This window comes from Stegostoma tigrinum, chromosome 29 (genome assembly GCF_030684315.1).
Source record: "Stegostoma tigrinum isolate sSteTig4 chromosome 29, sSteTig4.hap1, whole genome shotgun sequence".
Taxonomy (NCBI): Eukaryota; Metazoa; Chordata; class Chondrichthyes; order Orectolobiformes; family Stegostomatidae; genus Stegostoma; species Stegostoma tigrinum.
The window spans coordinates 33,501,588-33,514,760 of NC_081382.1; the positions used below are offsets into that span (position 1 = coordinate 33,501,588).

General features: G+C 40.7%; 1 long non-coding RNA gene across 1 annotated transcript in view; it reads left to right on the forward strand.

Moving 5' to 3' along the window:
• LOC125465556 (uncharacterized) overlaps nucleotides 1-12,934 on the forward strand; it is a 37,146-nt gene extending 24,212 nt beyond the window's left edge. Inside the window, exons 2-3 of the long non-coding RNA XR_007250276.2 lie at nucleotides 10,644-10,719; nucleotides 12,252-12,934. This is a non-coding gene — a long non-coding RNA (uncharacterized LOC125465556). The remainder of the gene's footprint in view (nucleotides 1-10,643; nucleotides 10,720-12,251) is intronic.
• Nucleotides 12,935-13,173: the final 239 nt, after the last annotated feature.

A 13,173-nucleotide genomic window follows, 5' to 3' on the forward strand; every position in this document is an offset into this window, starting at 1 on the left:
TTTTTAAGTAGGTTTTTCTTCATTCTCTATCTGAACCAATGACTTTCATTCCAAAAGATAAAAGTCGCTCCTGAGGTCTTCCTAGCCATCTTGTTCCATTGGTCATGCCATATGTGTAAGTTTATAAAGTGAGTCTCAGGAAGATATCCCTCTTTGGAGGGTATCTCAGCTAAATCAAATCCCGTTTTCAGCCCAATTACCTCAAACCTGGCACTCAAGGATTTTTGGACATCAACGACAGACTCTTGTTTTCCTCTGTAATCTGTGAATATGGAATTGTGGATTACCTCGAGTTATCCAGCACCAATCCAGCTGAAATCTTCCTGTTTCTGAATGATTCAGAGACTGACCAAACAGTGTGATTGCTCATTGAGCAATGGAAGGAGCAATAAAATGGCATACTGAACTCAGAAAAGTATGAGTCATTGCATTAATGATATTTCCATTACTCACAGTTAATGTCTGCCTTTTCTCTCTGATGGTACTAAAGTACCATCAGTCTCAAATCACAAAGACCCCTCACTTGTGGATCTTTCTGGACATTTAGCAATCACAGCGATACGAAGCCTAGCTTTTAGTGGGATTACTTCCAACCCAGAATCTTGACAATGCCATGAGGTTCAGCATGGGCTCTAGAAGAGTTAGTTTTTTTACATATGTGAGCACCACTGGCAAGTCCAAAATTTACAGCCCTTCCCTAACTGCCCTTGGGAAGGTGATGGTGAGCTGTGCAATGTAGTTGCTGCCATAGTGCTATTAGGGAGGGAGTCTTGGGATTCTGACCTGGCAAGAGTGAAAAAAGAATTATGTAGTTCCAAATTAGTATGATGTCTGATTTGGATGGACAATTCCAAGTGCTGGTGCATCCTCTTCCAGGTAGTAGAGGTCTTAAGCTTGAAAGGGGCTGTGAAAGGATCCTTGATAAGTTGCTGCAGTACATCTTGTAAATGATACACATTGCTGCCATTGTGTGCCAGTGTTGAAGGGAATGAATGCTGAACGTGGTGGATGGGGTGGTGATCAAGTTGGCTGTTTGGTCTTGGGCAGTATCAAACGACTTGAATATTCAAAAATCAGAAGTCGCACAACACCAGGTACAGTCCAACAAGTTTATTTAAGATCACAAGCTTTTCAAGCGCTTCTCCTTCGTCAAGTGAAGTGAGCATCGTTGGAGCGAACTGTCAGACAGTGGAGAATTTTCCACTACATTCCTGACTTTTGCGTTGTTAATTGTGGACTTGTATTGAGAGGTTAGGAGATTAATTTTTTTGCAACAGAATTCCCACTCACTGATCTGCTGTAGTAGCCACAGTAGTCATATTGCTGATCTAGTTCAGATTCTGACCAATGATGAATCACAGTTGGCAGCGGATTTGGTAATGTTGAATGTCAAGGGACAATGGTAAGAATTTCTATTGATGGAAATATTTATTGCCTGGCACTTATGTAATGTGAATGCATGTTGTTCTTTATCAACCCAAGCCTGAATATTGTCCACATCTTGTATTATGCAATATTACTACTTCAGTTTCTGAGGAGTTACAAATGGTACTGAACCTGTTAGCAAACATCCTCATGTCTAACCTTGTATTGAAAGGAAAGTTATTAATGAAGTTGTTGTTAGTTGTTATGCCAGGACACTGTGCTGGGGAACTTCAACAGTGGAGTTGCAGAGCTGATTTGATTGGTCTCCAACAAACATTTCCATAGAGTCACAGAATCATAGAGATATATAGCATGGAAATAGACCCTTTGGTCAACTCGTTCATGTCGGCCAGATATCCTAAATTAATCTAATCCCATTTTCCAGCATTTGGCCCATATCCGTCTGAATCTTTCCTATTCATCTACCCATCCAGATGCCTTTTAAATGCTTTAATTGTACCAGCCTCCACCATTTCCTCTGGCAACTCGTTCAATACACGCACCACCCTCTGCGTGAAAAAGCTGCCTCTCAGATCCTTTAAAATTTTTCCCCTCTCGGCGTAAAGTTATGCCCTCTACTTTTGGACTCCCCCACCCTGGGGAAAAGACCTTGTCTATTTGTGTGATCCATGCCCCTCATGATTTTATAAACCTCTATAAGGTCACCCCTCAGCCTCTGACGCTCCAGGGAAAATAGCCCCAGCCTATTCAGCCTCTCCCTATAGCTCAAACGCTCCAACCCTAGTAATATCCTTGCAAATCTTTTCTGAATTCTTTCAAGTTTACACGATATCCTTCCTATAGCAGGGAGACTAGAATTTAACACAGTATTCCAATGATGGCCTAACCTATGTCCTGTACAGCTGCAAATGATCTCTCAATCCCTTTCACCATCCTATCTACCTGAAAATCCACTTTCAAGAAACTATGAACCTGCCCTCCAAGGTCTCTTTGTTCAGCAACTCTCTCCAGGACCTTACCATTAAGTGTACAAGCCCTGCGCTGATATGCATTTCCAAAATGCGGCACTTTACATTTATCTAAATTAAACTCCATCTGCCACTCCTCGACCCATTGGCCCATCTGATCAAGATCCTGTTGTACTCTGATTTAACCTTCTTCGATGACCACTACACCTCCAGTTTTGGTGTCATCTGCAAACTTACTCACCATACCTCCTACATTCATATCCAAATCATTCATCTAAGTGACAAAAAGCAATGGACCCAGCACCGTTCATTGTGGCACACCACTGTCACAGGCCTCCGGTCTGAAAAGCGACCATCTATCACCATCATCTGTCTTCTACCTTCAAGCCTCTTCTATATCCAAATAGCTAGTTCTCCCTGTATTCTGTGTTTCTAATCTTGCTAACCAGCCTATCGTAAGGAACCTTGTTGAACACGTTACTGACGTTCATGCAGATCACATCCACCATTCTGCACTCATCAATCCCCTTCCTTACTTCCTCCAAAAACGCAAACAAGTTAATTAGTCATGACGTCCCATGCACAAAGCCATGCTGACTATCCCGAATCAGTCCTTGCCTTTTCAAACAAATCCTTTGTGTTAGGTAGGACTCCAACCAGTTTCTCCCTGATTCTCTAATTTTGCCATATTCAGTCAAATACTGTCTTATGTCACGGACTGAGACTTCCATCTCATATCTGGAAATCAGCTCTTTTGCCCATTTTTAGACCAAGACCTTTGTGGGGTGATGAGTTGAATGGACTTGACAGGCATCAGAGTGAGAATCAGCAAGCAGCGTGTTGCTCAGGAAGTGCTGCTTGATACCATTGGATGGATACATCAGCTCCCCATCCTGTGGTGATTATAATGAGTTCAGCCAGATGGACTTCATAGAAAATGAATTTCCGGATTTGGGGCTGTTAATATGGTCAAATCCGCGAGTCCTGGCTGACAGATACAAACAGAATGTCAGAGGTTCTGTTCACTCTGAAAGCTGGCTCTGAGGGATCTGGATCATTGTCAAGGGCATTCCACATGTAACTAAAGGATGATGTAGTGATGGGATACCAAGCTCTGTGGTGTTATTTCATTAACAATGAGAAAAAAGCATGCTCCTGAAGAAATTCACTTGCAACGGTTGTCTTTGAGTTGGTGTAAACATTTCAGGCATCACACCGTTATTTGGGAAGCTTGACACATTTGATCCTGCCTTTAAAGACGGGACCCAGTATGTGGAAAGAATGTGTTATTTTTTCTAGGAAAATTACATTGGGGCAGATGAAAAGCAACAAGTAATTTTCCTGACAGCCTGTGGACATGTAGCATTTTTGGTTATTAGGAGATAAACTTCCCCTGAGATCCCAGATACTAAAAGCTTTCAAGAGATGACAGATTTAGTTAAGGAATATTATGATCCCAAGCCTCCTCTAATTCTGAGACTAACAGTTTTTCTCAGTAATTCGAGAACCAGGGGAATTCAGATCGGAATTTTGACTAGGTTAAAATGACAGACAGAGACTAAATTGCCCATAGTGCCCAGGAATGTGCAGCCTAGGTGGACTAGCCATGGGAAAGGCAGGGTTACAGGGATAAGTTGGGAGAGATGGGTCTGGATGAAATGCTGTTCGAAGGTTCGGTATAACTGGATGGGCTGAATGACCCGCTCCTGCACTATATGGATTCTATGATTCTATGTGACTTTGATTTAACCCTTAATGGGATGCTGAGAAACCATTGATATGCGGGATTAATGATGTAACCATACAAGAGCGCCTATTGCTGAAGTCCACGTGGACTTTAAACAGGTACTACAACTGGCTTTATCATTGGAAAATGTGACAGTTCTCATAAAGTATCATGAGTCAAAGCGAGCAGAAAGAGAAATAAAAACAGAAAATTATTGGAAAAACTCAGTAGGTCTGGTAGCAGCTGTCAAGGAAAAACAGAGTTAACGTTTCAGGTCCGGTGACCCTTATTCAGAACAGAGGGGTGAATTTATTATGCCTAAAAGCTGAAAGATCTTTTGTACCTTAATTCAATTTTGCTTGAAAATTTCACTTCTGTATCTTTATGCTTCACTGTTACATCTCCTGGGGATTTCACAGCAGTTAGCTCTGTAGCACACATCTCCAGAGAATTGCATAAAGTCATTGATTGAAGAATTTCCCAAGTCAATTAATTGATGATTGACTGAGATACATGTTGTGGCTTCAACATAAGATGGATTGTGATCCAAATAATTATACTTTGATCTGATTTGTTGCTATAAATTTAATCATTTGTTTTATTTGTGTGGATTGTAGTCAATGCATGTTTAATCCTCATTATTACAGTTATGTTAAGTAAACAGTATAATACAATGCCTGTCAATTGTAAAAAAAAATTTTGCAGTTTAACCTTCAACAAGGAAAACATAGAAAGGAAATGTATCCTCCCTGTTCCTAAGGAATCAAGAAGTGAGCCTGAAATTTGGAAACCAAAACTTCTGGGTAGCCTGAGCCTGGTTAAAATATATGAGAGAACATAGATGAATCAAAGCAGTTGTTGTGGTTTGGACCAGGCATGATTTGTAGCTTGCTAAGACATAGCCAAAGTAAATGACAGTTCAAGGCCTGTGCTGTAAGCAGAATAAACGATTAACTTCATAACTGACCACATGAAAGACAGGTGAGGTGTAATCTCTGTTTGAATTTTGTGATGAGGCAGAAACCCAAAAGATCACCTAGCTGAACCAATGGAAGAATCTACAACGGCCCCACAGTGCCTTATGGCAAATAAAACAACCAACAAATTAGCTTGAAAGTGTTGAAAAACTAACTGGAACAAGGGACTACACTCAAGAAATGGTAAAGATACGTTTTAGCCCTGTATAGCTGGAACTGAGGAGAATCAAACAACAGATAGTTCTCTGGAAACTGTCGTATACTTGTGAATAGACCCCACAGAAATAAATAACTTTAAGATTTGTGTGTCTTATAACAGAATTCTTAGTGGACTTCAGAAGTAAATACAAGGTTATAAATCATACAGTTAAATTGGTAGTTTGTATATAATAAGAATGAAAACACAATGAACTCTGAGCTTTTGTTTAAAAATGGGAAATCTTGTGGCACAGACTACTGAGTATAAAAGCTTTCAAATTTCTCCTTAAATGTTAATTGTCCCTAACTGGATTGTAGTACCATCATTAGTGTTGATATGCGTCTCCTTGACTGCCAGTACACTACAGCTGCAACATGTACTACTTACAAGCTACACAGACAAAACTCACTAAGCTGTTAGCCACTCCCCGTTTTGTTGCTGCCACCAAGAAGATAGACAGCAATATCATGAGAACACCATTCTTTGGCTTTCCATTCCAGCCCATGTTGTAACATATTTCTTCATCAGAGCTGACTCAATATCTCCATATAAAATTGCAGGAACCCCATCACTGCAAAAAGTTCAACTATTCAAGGAGATGGTCTCTGCTATTTTCACAAAGCAATAAATGCAAAAAGGCAGCCATAATCCCTTGAATAATTTGAAAAAGGAAGACTGCTTTCTTATTTGTTTTTAGTGGGATATTGTCCTTGCATCAATATAGCTCAATGTGGTTGACATTAAGGGAAAAGTGGATGTCAGCAGTAAGGCAACGGGTATGTGGGACAAAGTATTATCAAGATTTTAGTCTGTGCATCCTTCTTATACGTGAAGGTGATGTTGCACCATTTTATGTTTCCTAAGAGGACAGGGGTATCACTATGTCCCTCTTAAATGAACACAGATTATTTGGGAGAACTCGTACAGTAGCTGTGGAATTGGAATGGTACCAGAGGTGACTGGAGGGCTAAATAAAAACTGAAAGAACTGTGGATGCTGTAAAGCAGGATCAAAAACGGAAGTTGCTGGAAAAGCCCTGGCAGCATCTATGAAGAGAAATCAAAGTTAACATTTCGGGTCCGGTGACAAGACCTGCTTAGCTTTTCCAGCAACTTCTGTTTTTGTTGTGACAGGAAGACTGATTAATTGTGCATAAATAATTTGTGAGGACAAAAAAAACATATCAGGTATGCATGGAAATGCAAGAGCATTAATGTTGAGAGTGAGAGCATTGATTGACCCATAACTCCATAGACATAAGGTAGAGTTTGCACTTTGACACCTGCAATGGTGCTGGGAAATTAGACTATGGTCAAAAGTCACCTCAATGTAACATGACATGTCTTAAACTGAATGGCAGTTATCATTGACAAACACATAAACGGAAATGACTGTATGTTTGTAGAAGGTTATAAAAAATGTATTTGTTGCACAGAACTAACTGTAGCAGGAATATTCTGTGCTTTAAGCAGAAGCTGTTTGCAGTTAAAAAGTTTTCCTTTGAGCCTGAGGAGTACTCCTGAGACTTGCTGCCAACCATTTCCTTCCACAAGCTGACCTTCATTGGCCTTAAAAGCATTTCTATAACAGGCCTCACAGGTCTCTACATAACTGAATACTCTGTGCTGCATTATTGATTATTGGAGGTGCAAAACCGGTTTTGTGCAAATGTTATAAATGCAATATCTGTGAAAGGCATTTATTCCTCATAACCTGCCATGTTATAACATACATCATGGATGTTACTCCCAATAACTTGCAGTATGCTATTAAATGGGCGTTGCTATTCTTTTTGTTAACTGTACGGAGAAAAGAATTATCCTCAAGCATCTGCTTGTCTAATTTCTTTAAGTGACTCAGCAAGGTGGATGTGCAAATTTTAGCATAAAAGATGAAACACTGTCCCAGCAACTGCTATTCTTTGTATTATTGTCTTCTTAAGCAGTTCCTTGTGATTGACAATTGACTTGCTTCCACTCTGATTCCATGGGTTCTGAGATTGTGCACTGGACTTGTCAACAATCAACAGCCTCTGTCACATGCAGAGTGCATTGTATTTAGAAGGCTTGGCCAGATGGGTTGGTTAGAGGTTTGTGCACTCCCTCCAGTGCCTCTGCATGCTTCAGATTAACATCTTCCAATATGTGTGGTGCCTGCATCAGCCTCGTCTGTCTGGGTCTAACTGGCCAGGGTTTCCTGTGTGCCCACCATTATGTTTGAACACATTAGGGATGCTTTAAGGTCAAGTCCTGAAGCATTTCCACCATTCTTCTGTGGAGTCCCTGCTGTAACTATGTTCTAACTAGAGCAGAATGTCTGCAGGAATGGTTTCATTAGTGGAGAGACACAGAGAGAGCAAAACCGACTTGAAATATTAACAGTGTTTCTCCTTCAACAGAGATAATGATAGTCATCCACATTTTTAAAGATCTTATTGTTAACGTTTATCAACAAGGAATGTAATGTTTTGCTACAATAGATGGCAGAGGAACTTAGAGGATCTCTGTATGACCACAGTGTACTATAGTGTACAGAGGCACTACGATTTCCTGTTATAAAAGTATCACAAAATACATAGGGAGGAATCTTTTAGGGGTCTGAGTGAAGTGAGCTATAGTGAGATTTCTGACAGAATCGGACAAGAAGTCTGGAAAGATCTATCTTGTCATCAGATTTACAGCAACTTTTCATAGGTGGGGCTGGTGCCAGGGAACCTGGTGTTTTGGCAGATATCATGCGAATAGCAAGTCATCCTGGATCAGAACATGGTAAGATAGGGATAGAATTAGACGTGACACTTGCCAGATGGGTGATAAGTGCGACATGTTTAATAAGATATGGTGAAACATAGAAACATAGAAGATAGGAGCAGGAGGAGGCTGTTCAGCCCTTTGAGCCTGCTCTGCCATTCTTCACGACCATGGCTGATTGTCTAACTCCACAATCTAATCCAGCTTTCTCCCCATAACCTTTGATCCCATTTACCCCAAGTGCTATATCTAGCCACCTCTTCAATACACTCCATATTTTACCATCAACTACTTCCTGTGATAATAAACTCCACAGGCTCACCACTTTTTGGGTGAAGAAATATCTCCGTCCTAAATTGTCTAAGCTGGTGAAGGATCTCCTGAGGCTTGCAGTGAAAATCCTCGTGAAAAACTGAATGTAACTTTCACTTAATCAAAAAAAAAACTTAGTGGTTCAGTTCCATTCTGCCACTCATGAGCGATGATGTATCTTTTACACAAAGAATCTGCTAATCCATTTCTGGGGCTGACTGTAGTCATGAGCAGTGCCAGGTTTAAACACAAATTAAATAGACTACAGTAAAGGGTGTCACAATACAAGAGGCTTCTAAATATGAAAAATACATATGATCATTTCCATAATGGTTGAAAAAAAAGGAGACAGTTAAAAAGATGCTTTAAAATGGACTTTTTGTTCTGATATTACAAAAATATATTTATCTTGTGGGCTGCACAGTTATTATATAAAACAGCCCTGCTTAGGTATTGAACACAAGCAAAAAGCTTTGATTTAGTCCCAGTCTTCATTAAGGAACTGCAGTGCTTAGACTGCCAGGCTCCATGACTCATTCTGATGAACTATAGTGCAACTGCGTGGATCTAAAACATCTCAGTTGCTGCTGTCACTTTTCCTTAACCTGTGTTAGTCCCATAATCCATTAAACCGTTAAATAAACAAACATTTTGGTCTTTATTTTTCCAGCCCAGTTCAGGCAGGTCTTTCTGCAGACCGGTGATAATGGGAACTGCAGATGCTGGAGAATCCAAGACAATAAAATGTGAGGCTGGATGAACACAGCCAGCCCAGCAGCATCTCAGGAGCACAAAAGCTGACGTTTCGGGCCTAGACCCTTCATCAGAGAGGGGGATGGGGAGAGGGAACTGGAATAAGTAGGGAGAGAGGGGGAGGCGGGCCGAAGATGGAGAGAAAAGAAGATAGGTGGGGAGGTGGGGAGGGGATAGGTCAGTCCAGGGAAGACGGACAAGTCAAGGAGATGGGATGAGGTTAGTAGGTAGGAGATGGAGGTGCGGCTTGCGGTTGGACTGGTTTTGGGATGCAGTGGGTGGAGGGGAAGAGCTGGGCTGGTTGTGTGGTGCAGTGGGGGGAGGGGACAAACTGGGCTGGTTTTGGGATGCGGTGGGGGAAGGGGAGATTTTGAAGCTGGTGAAGCCCACATTGATACCATTGGGCTGCAGGGTTCTGCTGTGTTCATCCAGCCTCACATTTTATTGTCTTTCTGCAGACCTCTGTAATTTCACTGAGAACACTACTTTGAGACTTGAAGTTGCTGTCCCTCAAACTGAATTTGAAATTCTACTATTCTGGATAGTAGCCCTGCTAGAGGATTCTTAACTGCAAGATCTCCTATTAATTCTACCTCATTATACATTACTAAATATAATCTAACCGGCTAGGTTCTGGAATGTATATTCTAAGAAACAATGCCTAATGTAATCTATAAAACTATCCTATGTGTTATTCTTACCCATTTGATTTGTCCTGTTAATATGCAAACTAAAATCACCCACAATAATTGCAGTGTCATTCTCCAGGCTTCCATTAGTTCCTGATTTGTATTTCGTCGTACAATGAGGCAATTTTCCAGGAGTCTATAGACAACTCCCATTCATAGTTTGTTTCTCTTGTTCTTCTTTATTTCCATCTAAACCAATTCCACATCACAATCAATTGTATCACACTGAAACCATCCTTTCTTCATACAGCTATGCCACCTCCTTATTCTTTTTTGCATATTTTTCTGGATTGTCAACTTCCCTTGAATATTGTGTTCCAGTCTTGGTCACCTTGTAACCAAGACTCTGTAATAATTATGAAGCCATATTCATCTATTTCTATTTGTACTGTTAACTCCTCTATCATGTTACAAATGCTGAGTGCATCAGATAATCAACCTTAAGCTTTGACTCCTTACCATTATTATTTATTCTGTCGCATTCTTCTGCTTATATTTTCTATCTTTCCTGTCAAACTTTAATTATCATTTGCCTCTTCACTTCCCTGTGCACCTGCTGTTTCATTTCTTTTTGATTTTTTGAACTTCTCTTAAAATTCAGTTTAAATCCCAGTTTACAACCCTAGATATGCAGTTCACTAGAACACCAATCCTGATGCCAGTACCCCACGAATCATGATTCATTTCTCACACACCAAGCTTCAAGCTTCATATTTACCTCTCGAATCTTATTTACTATATGCCAATTTGCATGTGGTTCAGATAGTAATCTGGAGTTTATTAGCTTTTTGTCTCTACCTTCTAATTTACTTCTGAACTCCTCATAAGCCCTCAGCAGAACTTTTTTTTAAAATTTTAACTCTGTTGTTGATTTTAAATGCAGACTATGAGAACTGGATCCTTCATCTACTTCAAGCTCCTCTCTAGCCCAGAAGAGATGTCCTTAATCCTGGTGTCAGGTAAGAAACATAGCCTTCGAGAGTCTCTGTCTTTGCTGCTCAGAACAGAATCTATTCCCATAGCTATGCAAACCCTACTGTTACATTTTTCTTTTGTTCCCCCACTTGAAAGGCACACTGGACCACAAGCGCTGCGGTCAGTTTGCTCATCTTCCCTGCACTCTGTGCCATCACCCTCACTGGGAGCAACACCATTGTATCTATTAGACAAAAGCACTGGCTGAGGATCGTCTACAGCTCATTACTGGATCCCACTGTCTCACTCACAGACACACTCGCCTGTCCTTGACCATGAATTAAATTTTATGTAATTAATCTAAAGGGTGTGATTGTCCCCTGAAATATAGTGTCCAGGTAACTCTCCCCCTCCCTGATGGGTCACGGTGTATGCAGCTCAGATTCCAGGTCATCTGAGCCAAAGTTCCTTCAGCAGCCAATACTTGTTATAGATGTGATTGCACTAAAAACTGCAAATCCCACTTACTGCAACCATAACACATCACCTGCCCAGCCATTCTATTCCAATTAATTAAAATGTTAAATATTCTTAATTTTTTTTAACCTGGACTCTCCCACTGCAATAATGTCATCTGATTTAAACCACTTGACCAACCAAAAGAGATATGTATGAAATAACCACCAGTCACCTGCTTGTATTCCTGTGATGTTAATTTTAACCCTGACAGGTAGAGAACAGTTGGAGGAGCTGTCTGCTGCTGGTTTTTGTCTCAACCACCACTGCCATTCTCACACAGGTCTGCTCTGCCAGTCTGCTTTACAGTGATGCTGTCCCACTGCACACTCCTCCCCGTCTGCTACACAGTGATACTGTCCCACTGCACACTCCTCCCCATCTGCTACACAGTGATACTATCCCACTGCACACTCCTCCCCATCTGCTACACAGTGATGCTGTCCCACTGCACACTCCTCCCCGTCTGCTACACAGTGATACTGTCCCACTGCACACTCCTCCCTATTTGCTACACAGTGATACTATCCCACTGCACACTCCTCCCCATCTGCTACACAGTGATGTTGTCCCACTGCACACTCCTCCCCGTCTGCTACACAGTGATACGGTCCCACTGCACACTCCTCCCTATCTGCTACACAGTGATACTATCCCACTGCACACTCCTCTCCGTCTGCTACACAGTGATACTGTCCCACTGCACACTCCTCATAATGCCACACATATGACATTGTCAGGATAATAATAAATATTAGAAAAATTTTAAGCTTTAAAACATTTCACTTTTAAAAATAATGTTAGTTTCTACAAACCAGAAGAATATGAAAAACACTGCCTTGCATCCTTGACTGAAGATAAATATAAATATTACTAAAATAAATGGCAATCTTACAGTGCAGAAGAAGGCCATTCAACCTACTGTGTCTGTACTGCAATTTTCAGCATTTTGATACAGGGCCAAGCTCCAACTTTTTGTTTGTTTCTGTTTTACTTGCAAACATAAAGCATTGAGTTGTGTTCTAAGAATTTGTCTAGAAATTATTTCTCTTTCTTATAGGGAAGCCTGTTAAAAATGAAAAGAAGCATCTACTTGAAGGACAGCTAAAACAGTCCCAGCAATAAAGGAGTGCCTTAATGCCCAAGAGTCAGCCAGGCCCACAGTCACCAGAAGCTGTACTACATGGGTAGATGATACAGATGTGAAAGGAACTACCGTACCTGACAATGTTACAGAGCCTGAAACCCCAGCTGAACAAAGTAGATACACGAACAGCAATGATCTCAATCTCTTGGGTGTCTTGTCTGAGGATGATATTTCATTCTGAATAGGGAAAGTTCCCTTGGAGTGTTAACATTGGAATGAACAATTTAAGAAATCACTGCAGTCATTCAAAAAACAAATTAGATATTGTTCAAAGGTTCTGTTTCATTCAACTAAAGTTAATAGTGAAAAATACAATTGGGAGCAGCCAGTTATGCCTACTGTTTGGTCCGTAAACTCTTCTCAACTTCATCCACAGCACCAGCTAGAAATCGGTTTAAGGATCGGGAAATCCTGTTGGAATTCAAGATCAGGAGAACAGCAAGGGTCATTGGAAAGGTTTACTTACAGATTTGATGGCAGTTAACTTTGAAGAAAAAGAAGCAAGAGTACTGGAGGCCCATGCAATCGCAGTCATGTGCACTCCACCGGAACATTGTCTCACTGAAAAGCAAGCCTATGTAAAGTTTGATGTGCCATGTAATCTTGACTTGATAAAACTCATTACTAACTTGAAATCAAAGCTCCTTCCATTTAATAAGTGCTGATCTGTGTAATTGCTTTCATTGTGCTGTTGGTCAGAGTAATTATAAACTATTTTCATTTGAAAGCATTTTGTAATAGAAATATATTTGCTACAAGGTATATGTTTTAGTCATGGGTGGCACGGTGGCTCAGTGGTTAGCATTGCAGTTTCACAGCACCACGGGCCCAGGTT